Consider the following 5,976-nt stretch of genomic DNA (forward strand, 5'->3'; position numbering starts at 1 on the left):
CTCTTCAAGACCCTGCTTTCAACTATTTGGGGTAGACCCAGAAATGGAATTGCTGGTCATACGGTAGTTTTTTTAATTTTTGAGAAACTTCCATACTGTTTTCCACAACAGCCACACCATTCCCACCAACAGTGCACAGAGGTTCTGATTTTCCACACTTTTGTGGACACCTGTTATTTTCTGTTTTTAGTTTTTTTTTTTTTTTTAATAACGGCCATTTGGATGGGTACAGGGTGGTTTTATTTTGGTTTTAAATAAGGTATACTTTTCATGCAAAGAAATGCACAGATCCTGTTTCCCATTAAAGACGTTTTAAAGGATAAACACACTCATGAAAACCGTTTTCCATTAGGGACAGAACATTCCCAGCATGCCAGAAAGTCCCCTTTCACCCTTGCAGGCCAGTCCTTCCCACCCTGCCAACAGATCACCATCTCCGTACAGGAACAGTACCCATCTATGCACTCAGTGTAGCTGGACCCACACACTGGAAACTGCGAGGGGCTTCATGGACCTGAGTTTGCCTTGTGCCCTGAAGGGTCAGGGCTGCTCTCACCCCTGGGAGGAGCTGCACTGTGCTGTCAGGAGCAGGAGAGGGTCTCTCTGTGGTAGGCAGAATTTCTCTCCCAGATCAACTGCGTTTGCTTTTGGAGGACTGTGCACAGGATGCACCATCCTCTGCGGGACGACAGGAGAGTGATGTCAGTCCAGGTGCTTCCTGGGCAGAGCTAGGGGAAGGTTCCTGAAAAAGAAGGCCGGGACACTGAGCTTCGGTGATGCTTATAATAGCGTTTCCCCTTGTTTAACTGAGTTTCTATTTGGACAGCCATGCCCCTCACTGGCCTATTCTCAGCGCCCCGCCCACTGCCAAAGGGCAGTTCATCTTCAGAACTGACTTTTGGATAGAATGCCATCACTAGCTAACCAAATATGCTCAACTTTCAAAGCAGTGTCACTTTAAAAAGCATCGGGTTCCAGAAAAACTGCTGCCCCTAGGCCAGAGTCTTAGGGATAATCTAGGTCTTGCCCTCGCTGAGGACCTGCTGCATGACAGTAGACGAGTCTTCTTTCAGAGCCTTGCCTTTTCATTTACGCTTTGACAAATGATTATTTCTGCGAGGTGTTTGGAATACAGAACTTGAATACAGCAGCCAGGGAATGAGTGATATTTCTGGTAACCAATTCTGACACAGGCAGTTTCCACTTGCAAGTTTAGCTTGTCACTTGTGCTTCCAGTGACCTGAGGTAAATCAGAGGTTCTGATAGTCCCTTCCTTGGTATCAACCAGTTTGCTAGAACAGCTCACAGAACTCAGAGAAACATTTTACTTACTAAATCACACGTTTATTACAAAAGGATATAACTTAGGAACATCCAGCCAAAGAGATGCACAGGACAAAATGTGGGCAAAGGTGCAGGGCTTGCACACCCTCTGCAGGAGTGCCACTCCCTCCATATCTCTATGTGTCCACCAGACAGGAAGCTCTCCAAACTATCCTTTTTTCTTTTTTTTAAAGATTTATTTATTTATACAAGAACCGGGGTACAGGCAGATGCACAGGAGGGTGAGAGGATTCACCAGAGACAGAGCAGGGAACAGAACAGGCAGACTGACTGAAATACACTGCTGAGGGGAGCAGTGGACAAGACAGGAGAGGTCTGCCGTGCCATGTGGGTTGCTCTGAGGTGGGGATCGAACCGGCACTGCAAAGGCTGTGGACAGCTACACAGCGCTGTGCCCAACCGCCTGCCCACCAGGGAGGCCCCTGTCCTTTTGAGTTTTTTTTTTTTTTTTAAAGATTTATTTATTTATTTATTTATTTATTTATACAAGCACTGGGTGCAGTCAGAAGCGCGGGAGGGTGAGAGAATTCACCAGAGCCAGAATGGGGAGCAGAGCAGGCAGACTGACCGAAGTACACTGCTGAGGGGAGCAGCGGGCAGCAGGAGAGGTCTGTGTGCTATGTGGGACCCTCCTCTGGTGGCCAGGGAGCAGCCGGGGATGGAACCGGCGCTGCAGAGGCTGTGGACAGCTTTGCAACCCAGCGTTCAACCGCTGCGCCACCGGGGAGGCCCCCTTTTGAGTTTTGATAGAGGCGTCACTACTTGGGCATGACTGAGTAAATCATTGGCCATTGGAAATTGAGCTCAATCTACAGCCCCTTTTCTGCCCCCTTCTCCCAAGAGGTCTAGGAGTGGAACTGGAAGTATTTTTTTTTTTAAGATTTTTTTTATTTATGCATACAAGAGCTGGGGCACAGGCCAGAGATGCCCGGGGCGGGGAGAGGATCCACCAGAGACAGAGTGGGGAACAGAACAGGCAGACCGACCAAAACACACTGCTGAGGGGAGCAGCAGACAAGACAGGAGAGGTTTGCCTCGCCATGTGGGTTTCTCCCTGGCTGACTGGGGATTGAACTCATGCTGCAGAGGCTGTGGATTACTTCATAGTGTGGTGCTTAACCCCTTGAGCCACCAGGGAGGCCTGGAACTGGAAGTATTAACCCTCTAATCACATGGTCAGTTCTCCTGGAATTCAGCCCCATGCTTGGCAGAGTTCCAAAAAGTTACCTCATCGACATTACAAGACACTTTTATGTCTCTTGTGACCTAGGAAATTCCAAGGGTTTTAGGAGCTCTGTACCAGAAACAGGGATGAAGACCAAATACATATTTTTTTATTATAAATCACAACATCACAGTAGGGAAGGTAGGCTTCAGTGCATGATAGCGTGATATAGAAATATGTAAGCGCAGTGAGGGGGCTACATTTGGATTGGGGGTGGCCAAGCAGGGTCCCTCTGAGGACCTCATACCTGTAGGACAGTCAGAATCACAATGACACAAGTGCAGGGTCCAGGACTCACTGTCTCCTTTATGCTATTGGTGAAAGAACTCTGAGACGGCCATGCGGCATGGCCCCTGGGCACACAAGAACCCCAAGGGAAGGGGTGTGCCAGTCCTAACCAGATTTCTCCTAGAGGGGTGTAGGCACCTGTTTGCTCAGGAGAGAGACCCTGGGGGCAGCGATAGGCCCAGCACCAGAATCGTTCTTTGAAGCCTCAGTGGTTGAGATTTCAGTAGCTGCAATTCCAGGTGGCTTGGTCAGGAAGAGATGAACGTTTCTTTTTCAATTCTCTTCCCTAAAATTGACTTTTCTAACACTCGTTTTAATGATTTTGCTAAGTTTCATGACTCCTTTTCTTCAAGATGTGTGGTAGAATTGAAGTCTCGCCTGCGGGAGGGCTGGGGTCACGGTCTGTTCCTGTGTGGTGCTGAGATCCAAGGCAGCCCCAGTAGGTCTGGCTGCTGACCCTGGTTCACTGGTGGGCTGTGCGTTCACACGCCCCATGCCCCTTTCACCCAGGCACATACAGTGCCCCATCTGTGCCCGGCGCCTCTCAGCCCAGCTCTGAGGCCGCTAGAGAATGGCTGGCCACTACTTCATGCATTCCTCAGAGTTCTAGTTTTTAAAGCATAGCAGTAGATTGAAATTTGCAGAAGCAAATGAAAATGGGATGGAATGTAGAAAACAAATTGACTTTTCAGAATTCTACTTTAAATCTGAGGCATCTCCCTCCCTCTAGCCTCCAGGTTACTCCCCCCACTGTCCCCGAAACACACACACACTTTAAAGAAAATTGTGATATATTTTTAATTTGTCAGATACTCTTTCAATGAGATTCACAAAAGACAAAAAGCATTTTATTTTCAAACTGCCTTAAAAAAAAAATCAGCTGCCAGAAGCCAGAGTTTATGCTCTTGGCTCATTGCCTCTCCCAGCTACCTCCTGTCCCTTCCTACCAGCACCTTGTAGCCTGCTTTGGCTCTGGGCTGCTGTGGGGCCAGGGGCACATCACAGTGGTTGCTACCTGTGTAGATCTGTGGTGGAGTCTTCCCTGTCACCTGCATGTTTCTGAGTAAGTGAATGGTGGTTCTAGAACCACTATAAAGCCAGGTGACAGGTGGGACATGGAACCCACATAACCCCCGTGGACTCCTGCACTTTGAGAAGGCCCGGTCTCTGGTGGGGGCCCCTCAACACCTCACCGCTAGTGACACCCACTGGCACCTCTACCTCAGGTCCTTAAGACGTCTTTAATCCATACTTTGCTTCACACTGTGAGCATATGGTCACTTTAGGCTGGTGATCGTGAAAGACTGGAGCCCTGTGTCTCAGTATTATCATCACTTTCACTTTGTGGTTTTTCACTCATCATAAAGTGAGAGGGGGAAAATACAAGAGACTTTCAGTTTGCTTTGATATTCATTTTTTTTTAAAGGAGGAACATTTTATTTTTAAAGACTTATTTGTGCAGGCCAGAGGTGTCGGGGGGGGGGGTTGGGGGCGGTGAGAGGATTCACCCTAGACAGAGTGGGAAGCAGAACAGGCGGATCTACTGAAATACACTGCTGAGGGGAGCAGCGGGCGAGACAAGAGGGGTCTGCTGCGCCATGTGGGTAGCTCCCTGGCAGGCTGGGGATCGAACTTGTTTTGCAGAGGCTGTCGACAGCTTCATAGGTTGCTTCTTAACCCCTTGCGCCACCAGGGAGGCCCTGTATAGGGTAAGGTAAAGTATCAGGCTTTTCTGCCCTCCTGCCATTAGGATTAATGATGGACTCTTGTGGTCCTGAATGCATGCCTGAAATAGGGTGTGGGCATGTGTAGATGAGATTCACCTGGGCTGAGAGACTGGGCTTATAAGGGCGGCTGTAGGGGCAGGAAGGGGCCACAGTGCAGGTTTTCTATGATCCCATGCAGATGGGGTAAAGAAGGAAAGAGTACTGGAACCATCGGTGGCTTTACAGGCTTTTATTGGGATTTACCAGGTACATAGTAGGCAGGGGTACTGGGGGGCCGGGAGGCTGACAGGCCTCCCAGGCCCCAGCAAGTCTTCACTCTGTCTGGGTTCTCTGGCATTCTCTAGTTCTTCTGCTTCTGCTGCTTTTTTGGCTTCTGCTGGCATCCCCATGATGCCGCCCTTATAAACTCATTCTCAGCCCAGGTGTACCCACTTCAGGTGCCCGCCATCAGGCATGCATTCAGGAACACCGGGTTCCCTCGTCTAGCCTAATGGTGGGAGGGCAGAAAAGCCTGATACTTTTACTTTACCCTACAGCGGCATCACGGGGATGCCAGGAGAGAGAGAAGTACCACGACGAGAGCAGAGAACACCAGAGAGCCCAGAAAGAGTGAAGACTTGCTGGGGGTGGGAGGCCTGACAGTCTCCCAGCGCCCTGGCACCCCTGTCTGCTGTGTACCTGGTAAATCCAAAAAAAAGCCTGTAAAAGCCACTGAGGACTCTCCAGGACTCACTCCCTCCTTTACCCCATCTGCTCAGGTCATAGAGAACTTGCTCAGTGGCCATTCCTGCCATTACACGCTGCTTTGATATTTATTAAATGGAGCCTTTCTTAAAATGAAATTTTTCGGGCCTCCCCTGGTGACGCAGCGGTTGAGCGCTGGGTTGTGAGGCTGCCTGCAGCCTCTGCAGCACCAGTTTGATCCCTGGCCACCGGTGAGGGTCCCACAAAAAAAAAAAAAAAAAAAAAAATTCTTGGCTGTGTTGTTGTATGAGAAATGAACAAGGTTCATTTCACCTACCTGCAGCCCATGTGCCCTGAGGCCTCAGCTCTAAACCCCAGCCCAGTCCCAAACCTTTGCAGGCATCTCACAAAGTGGGCAGTGGGTGAGCCCCCTATGGTGATGCTGAAATGGAGAGTGCCCCAGCCGTGAACTTACACCCAAATGTCTAGGTTGGGACCACAGGGTGGGAGTGACACCACCTAGCGCAGGCGGGTAGGATTTGCTTTCTAGTTAATGCAGAAGGTTAGGTCTTACCTGTTGTAAGGTCAGGAATGACCACTGAGCAGGTTTTCTGATCCCATGCAGACCTGGTAAAGGAGGAGTCAGAGTCCTCAGTGGTTTTGCAGGTCTTTTATTGGGATTACCAGGTACACAGCAGGCAGGGGTGC

The sequence above is a fragment of the Talpa occidentalis genome, unplaced genomic scaffold (genome assembly GCF_014898055.3).
Source record: "Talpa occidentalis isolate TD23 unplaced genomic scaffold, MPIMG_talOcc4v2.1 talOcc4.8, whole genome shotgun sequence".
Lineage (NCBI taxonomy): Eukaryota > Metazoa > Chordata > Mammalia > Eulipotyphla > Talpidae > Talpa > Talpa occidentalis.